This window comes from Electrophorus electricus, chromosome 20 (assembly GCF_041902795.1).
Source record: "Electrophorus electricus isolate QZ-2024a chromosome 20, ASM4190279v1, whole genome shotgun sequence".
NCBI lineage: Eukaryota > Metazoa > Chordata > Actinopteri > Gymnotiformes > Gymnotidae > Electrophorus > Electrophorus electricus.
The window spans coordinates 14,923,707-14,942,083 of NC_137516.1; positions in this window are offsets into that span (position 1 = coordinate 14,923,707).

The window sequence follows — 18,377 nt, forward strand, 5'->3', positions numbered from 1 at the left end:
TTTAAAAGTTAGTAATGTAATGTAATTCTTTAGTGTTATTACTATTGTTACTAGTAGTACTAACAGGAGGATTAATAGATATGTTCTGTATAAAGATATCTAGTCCCAGTCTGTTAATATTCAAGCGGTCTCTTGTTGTGTCTTAAACTATTCTAAACTTTTCAGTCATTAATTTTCATTCATTTCACGGACGCCGCCTCACGCTGATTCTGCCTCATGGTCGATAGCCTACAACTTAATCCAAGGACAGTCCTTTTAACAGCTGTCCATGTAAAACTCTCTTGGCCTATAAACTCAATAACGACAAGACGACAACAGCTAGCTTGACTGTTCCGGGACAAAGTCAATAATGCGGCTTTAAAGTTTTCCAACGCGCTGGCCACAAATAAGCAAGAGCAGGCCAACGAAATGTATAAAATGATGCATGTATGTCTACAGCGGGTTGAAAGGAGAGTCAAGGTTAAAGGCATCCGTTGACTCGGACACATTCCTCTCTGGGAAAAGGAGGAGGCTGTTCCTTGTCGCGTCGTCCTCGCTTCGCGCCACCACCGCGTACAGCCATTTTGCGGTCCCCGGTCTTACTGGTACGTAATGAGAACGGAGCCAGGGGGATTTCCAGGGCTGCGCAAATGTAGCGCCTGCCTGGCAGACAACCCCGTTTCACAGAGAGAAGAGCTCCCCCCCCCCTCCCGCTTTCCGCCGTGACTTTGGGTGAAAAACGAGCCGGTGGCCATCGGCCAGTATCGGAAACATCTCTCTCGAAAGGATTACGCCCCCACCTCCTCCAACTCTCTGATTCAAAACTCAAAGCTCGTGGTGATCCGTTACCCGTTGCCATTGCGCATGATTAGCTTCCGTTCGCTATTAGCGACGTGGACCTTTCTGAGGCAGACTTCCTTCACAGAGGCAAGGTCTGCCCAAGCGTCGGCGCACGCCGCGGTCCAAAGCAAAGCTATTCCGATTCGTTGGGCTGCCGCCATTACAATTCTCCCACAAGCATACGGAGGCAGCGTAAGGCTGCCTGACTAATTGTTTCTTGCCTGCGCGCGAGTCCCTAAAGCAGCGCGCGCGACAAAAGGCATCTGCCGAGACATCAAATTAGCACGCTCATGTTATAAAATAACACTTCCCATCCTGCGAGTAACCACAGTATCATATGTCAGGCAGACTGGGGAAGCCTGCATGTGGCCAGTAAGCCTCTTGGTAGCCCGCTGCGTCGTTAAAGGCCCAGTCACTTCTGACAGAGCCAGAGGATAATAACACGTTCCTCATGTTAAAGGCAGGAAATTGCATGTAAATTGGGTAACAGTGAGCCTGAGATCTATGTTCGTTCTCTCTCTCTCTCTCTCTCTCTCTCTCTCTCTCTCTCTCTCTCTCTCTCTCTCTCTCTCTCTCTCTCTCTCTCTCTCTCTCCCTCCCTCTCTCTCCCTCTCTCTCTCTCTCTCTCTCTTGCCATATATTATCTCAGCTATCGACTATGATGACCTCTAACCGGAGAAGTGATAAAAGAGACGACAAGGGAGCTCACCCTAGCGGAAATTCCACGCCAATCCTTCCTTCCTATTTGCTCCTTTTCCCTCTCCTCCGCCCCCAAGGAAATAAAGGAATTGCTCTTCATAGTTTTATTTTCGCACGTACTTGTGTGTGTGTGCGTGTGTGTGTGTGTGTGTGTGCGTGCGTGAGAGGGTCTGTGAATGTGTAAGGAGGGATGGAGATGATTACCATAGGGAGGAAGACTTTACACAATCCAATCCATGACCAGGAGGGCCCAATTTGTATTTCTTATGTTAAAGTGAGCGGACAGCCGACGCTACAAAGGCTCCTCAACCGAGTAACGTCAACAATTTTTGGTCGAATGAATTTTAATGTTCGTTTTCTTTCCTTTCATTGTGTGCTTAGGATAACTCGAGTAGCTTGCCCTAATACAGACTCCAGTCAAATCTCCCTCCCTAACTTCTTCATTCTCTTTCTGTGTATGGCTGACATGGGCCCCTGTGCTTGTAATTAGCCTGAGGTGCAGTGGCATAAAATCGCATGCGGTACAGCCAAGCCGCGTTTTCTTATGGAAATGAGACAAAGGGGGTTTACATAACTGGAACAGGAACGCAGCGCAGCTCGGTAATAAAATGAACAATGACCTTGAGGTATCGGCATCTAAAACGCAGAAATGTAAAGAGACACAGATTAGTCACCTGGAGGCTCATTTATGATTCGGATTTCTTTAAAAATTCTACATTCAGGCTCCGTTAAACGCAAATGTGAAGTCTTGACATGACCCGACATGATTTTCTCCGTTGACTCTTAACATATCTGAAGGCAGTCACACTTAAGCCTTTAACCAGCTGCTGGGTCCAGGAACAGTCATGAAACTAAATCCCTTTTAGAAGAGTTTCAGTGTAGTTACTGATTAAGTCATAGTAGTTACTGAATAATATGTCTGTAGACAAGAATTAGTCTGAGTGTTTAAGAGGTTAATAACCTTGACACCTCTCTCCCTCTTTCTCTCTCTCTGTCACACAGGCACGCACACATGCACACGTACACACACACACGCGCAAAAACACACACACACACACACACACACACACACACACACACCTTTTTAAAAAGTGTGCGGTGAGGAGATTGGCTCCAACTGGGGTCAGGTGGTGTTGGGTTAGAGTGATATATTAGTGTTGGGTGTGCAAGGGCTGTGATGGGCCTGTGTCCTACTGCAATGCTCTGATCCGTGGCTGAAATGTAAATAAAGCCCAGTGGCTATTATGGTGAGAGACGGCAGGTTAGAAGAAAACCTCAGCCCTGGAAAACAGGGGTGTGTGGAGTGGGTAGGGGGCACAGAGTGAAGCCAAATTAAAAATGGTTTGATGCTACTAGAGGTCTGTAACATGGTGGCTTTTGTGATGTAATGGTTCTACTTCAGTGTTGAGCAGCAAACTCGATGCATTTAATCATGGTCTCTCTCTCTCTCTCTTTCCTTCTATATGCTCAAGGTGATAATTCATCATGAGCATGGCAGATTACACCTGGCTCTGCTGTGGAAAAGAAGCTTGGTGTACCACAGCTGTGTGTGCGATCCACACACCCGTGTGTACGCAAAAGTTCTGGTGAAGATGGGAATTTTCAGGAGAACTGAGCCCAGCACCTTTGCATGAGATTGAGGGATGGAGGATGGGAGAGAGCATTTGGCGTGGGAGGTGGAGGTGGTTGGAGAGCTCCGCTCGCCCGGGGGGCCCCCGTTCCACCGCTCTCCGACACGCCGGCAGATGGCTCGTGATCCTCCTCGAGCCCTGGAGAACTGAAGCTGGGGTCTGGAGGGAAGGAGAGAGAGAGAGAGAGAGAGAGAGAGTGTGTGTGTGTGTGTGTGTGTGTGTGTGTGTGTGTGTGTGAGCGAGTGGGTGATGAGGGCACTTCAGTGACACACACAGGGAGGGCTCAGAGAGTTTCACTCCACCCACCTTCCGACTGCATCCCTACGTGCTGTCACGGCACCCACCTCGAACTGCTTTCCCGGTAATCCGTGGGTGTCGGCGTGGGCTGGACCTGTCACGGCTCGGCGGCGGCCGCTGCTCCTTGCCCGTGATCGGCGGGACAGGCCGGAGCTAAGACTAACACTGCCGCCACTCCCTTCCGTCCACCGCAACACTCGAAATGCGAGTGTGCTCGCTCCACGCATCTGATTGGCTTGATTTTTTCAGCGGAGGCGCGGGGCTCTCGCCGGGCAACAGCTGTGACCTCAGCACCAGCGAGGGAAGCAGGCGAGCAGTCCGCAAGGCGTGTGCAGAGACAGCGCTCTTCCAGCCTCTCTCCACATCGGAGCGCCCTGCCTATGCCCAGACCTCGTCATCAATCCAGGGCCTTATCACGGGATCCTGCTGGAATACTTTCTCTTGCCACTGGGAGTCTCGGGTCCAAGCACCCGTAGACGAACCTGACAGAGATTAAAGAACAGAGGACCCACCAAGTGTGGGCATGCTCCAACACAAAGTGCAGCAAAGTGCACACTACAGACTGTGAGTTGGACTTGCTCAGTGGTGAAGGTACTTAACTTGTAATCAGATGGTTGCTGGGTCAAGCCCCACCATTGCCAAGCTGTCACTGTTGGGCCCCTGAGCATGACCCTTAACCCTCAGTTGCTCAAGCTGTACTCAATCATAATTGTAAGTTGCTTTGGATAAACATTGCCACAAATGTCCTCCAATAATGCTATATACTCCAGTTACACTGTGAATAAAACAAAGTCCAGTTGTTGTGGCTTGTTTGAGGTGTTTTCAATCTCGTCGTGTTCAGTGGTTGTACCAATGGCCTTTACTAAAAACTCAGTATAAACCTAACATACATCAGGATATGCAAATGTATTGAATTGAATGTATATTAAGTATCTTTCTAGTCTAGCGACCTGCTGAACTGAACTTAAACAGCCCTTCCCTCAAAAGCTTTTTTGTGGTTTGTTTAATTTTTGCTTCAGATAGGCCAAAGAACGACGCATTTATGTTGTCAGTATGAATTTTAAATAGAACTAATTGAATTAAATTCTTGCTGTGTCACTCCGTGCCCATTTTCAACCCTTTAAATGTCATGTTAATTGGATGAAAATTCTGCCCACAGTCATGCAGCTAAAGTACGGAAACATAGCCGCACAGTGCTCCCATGTCTGGTTATTTATTTCCTTTCCACCAGGGCACACGCGATCCCCCGCCCTCCCAGATTTTCGCAGGTTTCGCATGGCACGTCTCCAGCCACAGGCCATTAGCTGTTAGCACGCCGAGCCGGTCCATCACAGTCACATCACGCCGTTAGTCCTGCGGACCGAGTGCTCTCTCTCTCCTTGCGTGTCCAACGCCTTTGGCATCCCGCGAATGTGCCCGCTCGTTGGCGTCGCTGTGTCTGGAAAGCAAGAACTATAGCTGGGCTCCTCTTACACCGAGTGCGCCGCCCTGAATTGTTTAGGCTAACCCCCAACCGCCGGCCCACTCGAATTGAGGGGCAGGAGATTACATGCTCGGTGCTTACTATGATCACAGCGCCGTGGGGCACTAGCTGCTAGCAGGTCGATCGCACTTTACCGGACGGAGAGACTATGAGGACCGGCTGTCTGCGGAAGGGGAAAGTGCTCCCGGTCTTACAGCCGAGAGTTGGGAGAGCTCACCGGGATGTTTAGAAAAGCTCCTTTCCAACTCGAGCAATGAGCTGTTCTCATGCCGTTAAAAGTTGGATCACAGTGGGCTCAAGAAGAGTGCAAATCTAGAAATGTCACCAAGTTTAAAATGAAAAATACTCCTGTTTTTAATATGAAATGATGTGTAAAGCTATGTTTTGTTTTGTTTTTTTAATGAGAATTAATTATACTTTGTTTGCGACAGTTAGGCTGTAAAGGAAATCTGTTATCTAAGTATGACTGCTTGCCTGGTGTGCTTCACTAACAGCACATCAAACGAAGGGCAGCCTGGCGTTATCTTGTCCAACTCGTAATTCCAGTTTGTCCTAAACCTGCCCGAAGTCGGTTCTGCGATGTACTGCAGTAATCACTAGTTCCTACACTAGAAACGATTCCCCCACTGATGGTGCAATCTGGTCCAAGATCAGTATTAATGTTACGGCCAGTGGGATCTTTAGAATATGGCGCCTGATCTAGGACCAGGTCGGCGACCGTTTTTATATTTGCATTCGTCAGGCTGACCTGAACTCAGCGACCTGACCCAGAATAAGCACTTCTGCGCAAGTCATCTGAACAGACGCATGAACAATGGCTAGAAAGGGGCACGCTTCTTTCAAGTGCGCGTTTGCTCCGGCTCCGTCCGCGTGCGAAACATTCTTTATTGAATTGAACCGTATTTGTTAAAGTGTCTCTCTCACTGTGGCATTCATAGTAATTGGACGACCCATGCTTACATATCTCTAGCGCAAGCTCTTCTCAAGTGTGACAGCGTTAACAGCTCAACACTGAAGCTCCTTTCAGTCTCAACTATTGTACAGACCACTCGAGCACAAGTCTAGTACATTATTCATAGAGAGGTTTGAAGAGCCGTTTAGAATATTACAGGCTTTTTCTCAGAGCGCGGTTTAGTCAACCGATGTCTCTGGAGTCCGCGATGAGAGCACGAAACGAAAAGCAAATAATTATTCTTTCTGGCTCCTGTTAAACGCAGGGGAACATAGTCAATTGGGCTTGGATCCCCCCCGACCCATACACAAACACACACACACACACACACACACACACTTGAGAGATGCGCTTTGCTGACTTCACGTGAACATGCCGCTATGCCTCCGACTGCTATGTTCAAATCCCGGGGAAACTGGACCATTATCCTTGTCGATATCCGGCTCCACTGTAGCCCTCCTGGCAAAGCCTCTGATCACGCGGGTGAACCGTACTATCTGTCTTGCTGGCTGTGACTCTCGCTGACCGTGATTCATCGCGCATATCCGCCTGCCGCGGTTACATTATCAATAACGGCACGTAGCCCGCTTAGAACAGTTTACTGACATGCCCAAGGATATTGATAACATCATCAGTTCGTTGCTAAAGGTGCAACACCTGAATGCATGCTGCATTCATCATGTAGCGCTTTCTTCAAACGCATGAACACGCGGCGGTCAAATCTGGTGCCCACGTCACCTCTCTCTCTCTCTCACTCTTCCCCCGTTCTTCGGTTCCAAAAAAAACAAAACAAAACAGCGCCGAGCAGCAGCCGAGCAGCTTGCTTTGTGGGTTGCAGCACGCCCAAATGTCCATAAACATTGGCTCGTAGCTGCCCAGAGCAGCGAGAATGCATGCGCATAGGCCCGAGAGGTCACTCGCAGGACCAAACTATTACTGCTCGAGGGGACATCAAGGTCTTTTTGTTTCCTGGGAGATGATCAAAGAGAAACATTGCTATGACAGGTGCTGGTAATGGGCTAAGACCTAACTAACTAACTTGGAGGGGGTTCCTTCAAATGCTTTTTGGAAATAAATAAATTTGGACTTTTAATTAATCGCTGTTATTATAGAACTGACTAATATGAGATTGAACCTTTGGGGGACTGCTCAGATTACTGCGCCTGAGGCCGAAGGTTTTTGCTATGATGGCTGTTTAGTCTCTTGGTCTCGGCATGTGAATTAAAGCTTTCAAGCTTGCCATGGCCAAGACTGACTAATTTTGTATTTGGGTTTTGTAGAGCCAATCTTTAGGTAGAGTCTCTTCTTCCCACTTTGTGTTTAATAATGAATTTTCAAGTTTCTACAAAAGCAAACACAACAAAACTGAGCACAGGGAAGATCAAAGCCATGTGTACATTTTAGATTACTGAACACAACCCCCTGTTTGTTTCAACAGCTTCCGACACAAAGCCTTTGATTAAATCTACGGTTCATTATTCTGTATGAATCACCGATAATACAGAAGCCGTTCTTTCCAAACAAGGGTGCTAAAAGTCTTGTTAAAATACTAGTATGACTTTTACGTGCGTTACTTTTCAAACACATGTATTGTGATCTGTTGTGACCTGTCCTTTAGGTTTAGTGTCAGGGCTGCAAGATTTACAGTTTTGAAATTCCTTCCTGTTGAGGTAAACAAAGGCTACCTGCACCTATACTAATTCTGCCTGATTTAAGTTTTATGCTCCCTAATTAGTCGTGGCTTGTGTTTAATAAACATATAGGCTGCCAGTCTCCAAACCGGAAAAGGCCTGTTCCATGCTTTTTTTGACACGCTGCAGATGTAGCTCTCCAGCTGGCAATGCATCGCGTCACTTGCACACCTCGGCCAAGTCAAATAAACCGGAACAAATCGGAACTCATCGTTTTTATGAATCCTGAGGCGCGTGAGGTCTGATAAGTCGCTGTGAGCTGTTCTTCACGGAGCGCTTCGGCATGCTGGCTGACTCTTAGCGGCCCCTCGACTTGCTCGTCAAGGCAGCGTGATGGTGAGATTTCTCCTGCCCGTGAGATTCGCTGTCAAACGGAGCAGGTTTATTCTAGAACGCCCTGATATTTAATTCTTGCTGAGTTCTGCGCAACCCTATTGGCTGAACGGTCCCGGCTCTTTAGCTAATGGTGGCTTTCCTTTCACATCTCTTCCATCAGTTTGATAGAGACCACTGAGCTGCCTTGCTGCCGCTGGGGCAGGTTTGACACCACACTCTTAATACGCCGAGAAATCTCCTCCATTTCTTCTGCTGGGTCCATGTCTGATTGATGGACGTCGTTGGCAACCAACAAAGAAGTGCACTGTGGGTCATTGCTTTCCACTAAACTCTCCCGCAGCAAACATTTCTGATGGCGCTGGGAACCCAAGACTGAGAACACCACTTCTGTCAGGTTCTGATTAACACATGGTTACCCTACAGGACAACATCTAGTCACACACAGATCTATGCTCAGATGATCTATACTCAGATGATCTATACTCAGATAATCTATACTCAGATAATCTATACTCAGAAGCCTTTGGCGCTGTGGATGAGTGCAAAACTGATTCTGCTAACCTTTTTGTTGAGCTCATCATCACGTTTTGGTCTGACGCAAAACAAAGAAGGAAGAGTGCACTCACTGAATTGAATGAGGTGAAGAGTCCCAGATTATCAGATTTAGGAGATTAGATGATTACACTTGCTCAAGAGAGATTGCACTCTCTGCACAGTGTGATCATCTTTTTTTTAAGCTTAGCGCTGAAGGGAGGACTTAAACAGACTTAGTCGTTGTCTCAAAAATATTACGTGCGACGAATAACGTAGCGATAATGTTGAAAACATCTGAATCACTTCATATAGATTAGCTATGGTACGTGAAGCATACATGCACAGTAAGCTTTATATACGATATTAGTGCACGAGGCTTTGGTGTGCTGTGTCCAGTGACTTTTTGTGTGTTTGGCATGCAGATCCGATGGAAGAGTCTGTTGATGAGTCCTGAGAAGTCAGTTATTTTAGAGACCACAGGGTGGGGAGCAATCTCGACATTTAGGCCCAGGAAAGGGGCAAAATGTCGCCCAAGGTAACCTCCCAAGCCAAACACGCCACTGCTGACGTGACCATTGTGTTCAATTTTGGCACAAAAAATAAACGACTCGTGAACTGCCAAAAATGTTTTTCTGTTCCTTTCTGCTCTTTATTTATTCATTTATTTCAGAACAGAGCATAGTCAGCAACCTCAAGCACCTGCTCGCTGAGGTCACACTCGCTGTTCTCCAAAGCAACCATAATAAATGGGGAGCAATCGGCACTCCCAGCCTCTGTCAACCTGCCCCTGTGCACAAGGTACTGCGTATGTGCACGGTTAGCTCTCGCGGCGTCCAATCAGATATCACGTACCTAAGGCCCCCGGAGCGCATAGCGACTCCGAGCGTCCACTAGGGAGCCATACACAGGGGTGCCAATGCCAAATGTCTCTTAAAGTCTCAGGTACAGTGTACGGCAGATCACACACCTGCACCGTAACTGCAGTTTCCAGAATACAAAGAGGAAAGACTTCAGACTTCAGACCCGTACATTTAGTCTGTCTAAGGTTACACAGACTGTCTCCATGTCTTCATGTTTTTCTGGTCCATATGGATACGTTCCTAAATAGGAAACATAAACACTATTGGACCTGCCTTGCCCACAAATCTCTCTCCACTCCTTACACTGTTTGTATTGTATAGATCGCTTACGTGGTGACTCACCCCAAAAGATGCTCAAGGTCCCATATTGACAAAAGGACCTGAGACAATGGGAGTGAATGAGGAAATGTGGTATTCATGAATAATTAAATGTATGCACCAAGACAGAGGTTATGTTTCCTTTATATGTCCGTGTTTGGCCTGTCACTAAATACCAAGTTTATACCGACTCTATACCAACTTTATACCAACTCTATACCAACTCTATACTGAGTTTATAATGAGTCTATACCAAGTCTATACCAAGTCTATACTGACTCTATACCAACTCTATACCGACTCTATACCGACTCTATACCGACGCTATACCAACTCTATACCAACTCTATACCGACTCTATACTGAGTCTATACCAAATCTATACCGACTCTATACCAACCCTTATACCAACTCTATACTGACACTATAACAACTCTATACCAACTCTGTACTGACTCTGTACCAACCCTTATACCAACTCTATACCAACCCTTATACCAAACCTTATATCAACTCTACTGAGACTATACCAACTCTATACTAACTCTATACTGAGTGTGTGTGTGAGTATGTGTGTGTGTGAGTGTGTGTGAGTGTGTGTGTGTGTGTGAGTGTGTGTGTGTGTGTGTGTGAGTGTGTGTGAGTGTGTGTGTGTGTGTGTGAGTATGTGTGTGTGTGTGTGTGTTTGTGAGTGTGTGTGAGTGTGTGTGAGTGAGTGTGTGTGTGTGTGTGTGTGTCTGTGTGTGTTTCTTCATGATTGACGGTGTTTATTTCTGAGGAAGGTTTTTTTTCCCCCGAATGGCAGATTTGTTTGCGACGGAGCAGAGAAGCCCCATGTGACCCCTCAGCCCCCCTCAACCCCCCGCATCCAATCATAAAATGAAGGCTAGTCTGTTTGCATAGCAACCGATCAGGGAAACACTGCCTTTCTTCCACAAAGCACATTTTCTCTTTAATGTTATTTGGTGTTTTTTTTTAATCTCTTAACTTCAAAGTTCCCTATATCTTCTGTTCTCACCAGGCACAATTCGCACAACTGAAGCAATCGTCCCTTTTAAGTTCCTATCAAATTTGGTTGTTTTCTAAACAGTGTGAAGCCAGTATGAAGCCGTTTGGTGCAATTAAATTATGTCATTTAGGCGGATTTGAAACAAGCCTCTGTGACTTTATATGATTTGTCATTCTTGCATTTAACTGAAAAGTGAAATGAAAGAATCAAATAATTGAAAATGCAAGAATTTTGTGCTGATAAAAAAAAAGCTTGTTTTTCAAGTGCTGCATGGCGTGAAACAGATGTTTTTGTTGTACTATGACTGCTGTGATCAATAAACTCCTATGGCAAACTTGGGAAGCTACAGTGTGAAGCTTCAGTATGGGGAAGCCACCCCACTGGAGCCCCGCCCCCAATCAAGACCCTTAACCCTGCTGGAGCCCCACCTCCAATCAAGACCCTTAACCCTGCTGGAGCCCTGCCCCCAATCAAGACCCTTAACCCAGCTGGAGCCCCGCCCCCAATCAAGACCCTTAACCCTGCTGGAGCCCCACCTCCAATCAAGACCCTTAACCCTGCTGGAGCCCTGCCTCCAATCAAGACCCTTAACCCTGCTGGAGCCCCGCCCCTAATGAAGACCACCCTTAACCCAGCTGGAGCCCCACCCCCAATCAAGACCCTTAACCCTGCTGGAGCCACACCCCCAGTGAAGCCCCTTAATCCTGCTGGAGCCCCACCTCCAATCAAGACCCTTAACCCTGCTGGAGCCCCACCTCCAATCAAGACCCTTAACCCTGCTGGAGCCCCACCCCCAAAGAAGCCCCTAAACCTCGCTGGAGCCCGGCCCCCATGAAGACCCTTAACCCCACTGGAGCCCCGCCCCCAATCAAGACCCTTAACCCTGCTGGAGCCCCGCCCCCAATCAAGACCCTTAAATCTGCTGGAGCCCCGCCCCCAATCAAGACCATTAACCCTGCTGGAGCCCCACCCCTAATGAAGACCCTTAACCCTTCTGGAGCCCCGCCCCAAATCAAGACCCTTAACCCTGCTGGAGCCCCGCCCCTAATGAAGACCTTTAACCCCGCTGGAGCCCCGCCCCCAATCAAGACCCATAACCCTGCTGGAGCCCCACCCCCAATCAAGACCCTTAACCCTGCTGGAGCCACACCCCCAATCAAGACCCTTAACCCTGCTGGAGCCCTGCCTCCAATCAAGACCCTTAACCCTGCTGGAGCCCCACCCCCAATCAAGACCCTTAACCCTGCTGGAGCCCCACCCCCTATCAAGATTCTTATTTCTCCCCTTTATTCCTTCAGCAAGACTTGCACAAAATAGCTGTCCCACTTTGAAGTTCATTTTATGAGTTTTCCTCACTCTGAGACTTCTGGGTCTCACACGTGTGTGATTGTGCATGTGTGTGAATCTCAGATGTTCAATGGTAAATGATCTTTTCTGTGGTTATTCGATTAAGAAGGGTCTGAGGAAAGGACACCGGCAGACCTTCCGTGATGGCCCCCTAAGCTGGTGTCTGAAAGGGGGTAGAGGGGGTCGTGGTCCTGTTCCCCCTCTCGCAGCCTGCAGACGGCCCCCTCTGTGATTCCTGGAGCACAGAGTCCTGGAGCCAAAGTGCCGCGAAAGCACATCCTTTGTCAGCCGGGGTGTGTTTAGCTGGAAGCGTGATTGAGTTGAGGGCATGCGCAATTCACAAGCAAAGCACGATGTTTTTATCGGTTATGGCAGTGGGTGGGTACGGCAGGAGTGGCGTGTTTTGACATTTGCTTTAATTGTTTTTGCATCGTCTCCTTGGAGACCACCAAACATGCGTCCTTTGTGTTTGTGCAATCAGAGAATCAAAACTGAGATGGCCTGGAATGACAGCTAAAATCACGACCCGCCTCTGTCACTGGAGAGTTCAGACAAGCACGTAACAGAGGAAAGAAAACATTTTTAAAATCGACAGGCCAAGCAAATAAGCACAAGTGTCTAACATCCTGGTGAATTTGCATCGCTTGTCAGCAAATTTATTCCTGCACATTTATATCAGTCAGCTGTCGGCTGTTAAAGGACGTTCTGTGTCAGCTAAGGAAGTTGCATAATTGTTTTCAGTTGTCAGTGAGCGAACCCTCCCACAAAACCTTTTATCTGGCAGGGAGAACAAGAATACCCGAAGATGTGCTTTTACGATAGGGGCAGTCACCGAATTCCAATACTTCCAATCGCCATTAAAGGTGTAAACAGTTATGTAGGGTATTGTTTATTACATTGACATTGAATGCTCCTTTGTTGTGCTGATTGTTGTCTAAAATAGAGCTTATATGTATTTTGCACTTCTAGGTATCAGCATTGATCCTGTATTTCAACATTATTCTAGATCACTGGTATCTTCAAGTTTCAAGTTTCAAGTTTCAAGTTTCAAGTTTGGCTTATTCGTCACATACATAGTCATACACAATATAACTTGCAGTGAAATGGTGGAGAGTGCTCTGTCCAAACTGAGGAAAAGAAAACAGGGGTGCATAGAGAAATATAGATATTCTCTATATGTGAAATATATATATGCAAGATAAATATATATATTCTATGTATGTACAAAATATATTACAATGTATGTACAATATATGCATATTATGATTATATACACAATGTACAATGTATATGGTTGTGTATATATGTACACAATCTACAGAATGTACAGATCCATTTCGTATAATAACATATCTACAGTTGTTGTGTAACAAGGTAATTGAATATAAATATATATATACAGATATACAGTTATGTTACATGGTGGTGGTGGTCCCCACAGTTTATCAGTTTCCCTGATTCAGGGCCCGAATGGCCTGTGGGAAGAATCTCCTCTTCAGCCTCTCTGTCTTGGTCTTCAGGGAGCAAAAGCGCCTCCCTGACCTCAACGGAGAGAAGACTCTATTGTTGGGATGGGTGGGGTCCTTCACAATTCTCCTGGCCTTGGTCTGGCACCACTTGTGGTAGATGGTCTGCAGGTCAGGAAGTTCCGTGTGAGTGATGCGCTCTGCTGAACGCACTACCCTTTGGAGTGCTTGTCTGTCCTGCTTGGTGCTATTCCCAAACCAGACTGTGATGTTCCCCGTGAGGATGCTCTCGATAGTGCAGGTGTAGAAGTTCCGCAGTACTTTGGAAGGCAGTCTGAAGTCTCTTAGGCGTCTGAGGTGGTAAAGACGCTGACGAGCCTTCTTTGCCAGGGAGTTGGTATGGCGGGACCAGGACAGGTCCTGCGAGATGTGAACACCAAGGTACCTGAAACTATCTACTCTCTCCACTGTGGTTCCACTGATCCTCACAGGTTGGTAGTGCCGCTATATATATATATATATCAAGAAAAACGTGTATACATCACTTCAATAGGCCATATTGGGAGAAAAAGTGATTTGTGATTCGTGAATGTGCACCTGTCATTGGGGGAATATTCGCCGGTCCAGCCCAACCCAACCCGGTACACAATGCAATTTCTAAGTCATTTTACAAGTAACCTCCACATATCAAAGGAGGACATGTCCGAAAAATGAGGTCAAAGGGGGACTGGGGTTGCACGTTGTGCGACCCACTGCTTAACGCCCCATTCACCCCGTAACTGTCGGCTGCCGTGTATTAAAGAGTCGCTGAACTATGCAGTCAAGTTTGGTGCCGCCCGCCTCCATCACCATCACGACCGTCTTAAGCTCCGTCTCGAGGCGAGACACAGAGCGCATTACACCCCGGATGGCTACGAGCGCACACGGTTACGCGTGCAAAAAGGGGGAAAAATCCACTCGTTATCGCAGGCATGCAGAGCTGCTCTCGATTTGAACGGCTGTCCGCGGCGCCCTCGTGACAGCTGACATAAACGTGGCGTTAGCGCGCGGAGCCTGGCCCGCGGACCAGTCGCCAACTTGCAATGCAAAGGCGCGTAAGGCCAAACGCAACGCGGCGTGCACAGAAGTAAGAGCACGTTTATATCATGAGAGCTTTCCTGAACGTTTTGGAGCATTGTTAATCACGCAAGACCTCTCGTAATATATTCCATAATACCATTCAGATTAAAGTCTTACAGTCCTCCCGTGATTATCAAATTAACCGAGTGTCAAAATCCAGCGTCCCAGTCGTTTGCATATGCATTTCCGTGAAGTCTAAATGAATGTGCATGAGCCAAGAAACATATTTAATGAGAAAATGGGATTGGAAAGGATGTCATTTGTAAACGTAAACAAACAATCAGACGAAAATATTCCGTTACACTAATTCTGCAACCATGGTTAACGTTGACTCTGCAGATGAAAATGAATGAAGCGCGTGGAAAGGCGTCGATAAGTAAAAGAAAAGCCGATGAATTCATGCTTGTCAAAACGAACATCCTAGCTTGCTACTGGTACCTCATTTCAGATGTTGCAAATCGGCTCCAATTTCTTCTTAAATTTTTACATTCTTGTCTTTTCCCAAGATAAACTGGCCACGGTTGGAAGCCGTCGAGCATAAGGAGCAAGACAGCTGACTGCGACCTTTCTGCACTTACCAGGCACATTGTTAGAAACGCCTACCTCGCACTTACTCTCAGAGGCCACTTTTAACATTTGCGCATCTATAAGTGCATCTGTAAATGCACTGTTACGCGCTACAAGCTTATCTGTAGCCGCGCAGACTGTCAGCCAACCGCCCCGTTCGCCACTGGTGTGCTACACACGGCGAGGGCACTGCTGAACGGATATTATGTGGGAGGCGGCCGGTCCTCGGCACCGCCGCTATGCTGCTCTGGTGTCGCCCCTGCCCGTACCTGCAACATCAGCGTCCCTGGGAACCGCGTGTCAGTGTAACTGCACGGTCCAACCGACCGTGGCCCCGCGTGCTCTGAAACCGAACAACGGTGAGGAGTTGAAGGACGGATAACACATCCTTTCGTCTGGGTTCCAGTCTGTCGATGGACAGCCACAGTGTGTCTGTGTTCGGAAATCAATGTTGTGTATAAATCACTAGTGTATTGGGGATGCATAAAACAAAAGTGCCGGTATGACACTCGTAAAAGACACACACTATTTAGGTCGAATATTTTGCAAAATATCTTATTAACAGTTTGAGTAACAACAAGATGCAAGCAGTGCTAATGTTGTTGGGGAGTACTGTTGTACATAAATATATGTAAGTTGCTCCGGATAAGAGCGTCTGCCAAATGTCGGAAAAATGTCAAATGGAAATGCGCTGCAGCTAATTTGCTGCCCTTTCCAGATCGCGTATTAACGCACGCATCCACCGAAGGCATCAAACAGCACGGGCCAATTTGGAAGCATGCACAACTATAAAAGTTATATTACCTCCATTGCCTTAATTTTTTCCCTTCATTTCCCAGGCAACGTAAATCATCTTCGTTATATTTTACCGCAGTGGACGACACATGAACACGCGACTAATAACGCGCATTTTCATGAGGGTGCAAACGAGCAAGCGCACGGGCCTTTACGATCTCGAATGACAAAATGGATTTAAATGTCCGTCCAGTTCGTCTTATCCTCGGCTGTCTGTTATGATATGACAGGTTTAAAGGTTGGATGCGTACGCCAATTAATGTGCAGTTGCGGTGAAGACGACCCTCCGGTAGCTGAGGAAGTGCGTGTGTCTTGATTAAAGTCTGCTAAAAGCACCATGATTCATTGCGGGAGAGCAGATGGTAGCGTTGAAAGTGTCACGCGCGTTGTAAATTTGCCAAATGTCATTTTAAAAAGCATGATTAGCGCGTGCGTGTCTCGGCATTCACAGAACGGAGACGTGATGCTAAAGCCCTCAACAAATCATTGCTTTAGAGGACGACCCTGTGATGCTGGAACTCTCTAGAACTGAATACTGAAGTGTCAACCCTGAATTGGTGACGCCATGGTCAGAGGGCCATAAACACATGAGTTTAGAATCTGTGTTGAGGTTTTCATCATGTTTTCTTGTGTTTGGTTGTTTGTTTGTTTGTTTGTTTGTTTGTTTGTTGGGCGGTGGGGGGGATCCATGACTATCTGCTGGGGCCAGAGATTGACTACACTAAACGCTAAGGGCTCTTGGTACCCTCTGAACACGCCGGACTGCAGACAATTCATTACAGCTCTGCAAGGACGAATAGCAATTACATATGTGACTCTGATCTAAATGTCAGGCTTTGTGCAACCTCGTTCGTCTTATTAACATTCGCAGCTGTTATACAAACTATACTTTTCAAAGGCACAAAAGCAAAAACATTTCACTGTTGTCTTAGGAAATCCTTAAATGCAGACTAATAGCCTTTGTCCGACATTTGCCGTGTGCGTCTTTTCAGGTGAGAGGCGCCAACCGGATTGCCTTCAAAATGCCAACTAGTGAGACCCAAATCGGCTTAGCGGGTCCAAGCCTTCAGGGTCTTTTAAAGCTGATCGGTGCTCTTTGCCTTATGGGACTAATACTGATTGAAAGAAAGGATGCAAGTGCACTTCGCTGGCAGATAAAAGGCAGCCATTTATTAAGGAGGCATCATTCTGTCCCCAGCCGCCGAGTGTGCGTGCGATTCCTTATCTTGAGGAACTGAAGCTTGGACATGAGCCTGCTCTGAGTACTGGCATGCTCCTCTCGCCACCGATGAAAGATGTCACCTCGTCTGGAAGCAGTCACCTCAGCAGACGTCTCGGGGTGTTGACGGACAGGGCAGCGAGGTGGACGACGTCCGTGCCGGGTGCCTCTAGAGCACTCCGTGTTCCCCCCAGGGGGAAAAACATGCTGACTGTGGACGCGGCCGGCAGGGGAAACGCTGACGCGAAGGTCAACGAAACAAAGCTGGCCGCTCAGGACCACAGGACGGTGCCCGTCCTCATCTGGACGGGAGACAGCCGCGGGGGCCGACATGTACCGCGGTGCAAGGCGCCGAAGGTCAACTCAGCAATCCAGAGGCCAAACAGTAACACAAACCAGAGGAGTGTGACATCCTGACAGAGAGAGAGGCAACTACAGGCTCCAGCGGGGTGATGTCACCTTGATCCACAGCAGTGGACGTACTCGGGTTACGCAATCTCTTGACGCAGACGCACTGAGAACGCTTGCGAAAATGAACACAGTCTTATCAGCGCAATTTTCAGGAAGATTTTACATCAAGCATCCCATTTAACATGGACATCATATAGTATTGCACATGTATAAGTAAGAACTAACCAAATCCATAATGGCAGCTAACGTGCTTCTCACATGTGAGCCGGTATCAGTGTTTTATGACTAATGTGCAGATAAACTCCATCAAATTAGAATATCTTGTGAATATTATTCCAAGTTTAAGATTTTAACATTTAAGTTTAACTTTTCAGATATTCAAGAAGGTATCACACATATAACATTCACTTTCATTTTCATGCACAATAGTCGGGTTTTTGTTTCCATCTTGCCACTAATAAATTGCAGCACTGTAAACTATATAATTCACTCTTTTAGGTCCATAATGATGTGTTTTTGTTTAACTGTCGGGAAAGACTTACTTCCCTCTCCATATGTGGACTATTTACACATGCACGGAGTAAGTGAAAGGTCTGATGCTTCATGGAAATTAGGTTCTGTTAGCTGCTGTTTTAAAATAAACCACTGGCAAATAAGAAGGTTTTTTCCTTGCACAATTACATTTCTCAGAGACCGAGGTTATTAACGTGATGCATGGTAAACAATTTCCTCTGACCTATGGCGCCGTACAAACTATAATGCCTGTTTACAGAATTTTCAATGTGGATTGTTGAAAAGTGAATGAAGTAATTTTTATCACAGCC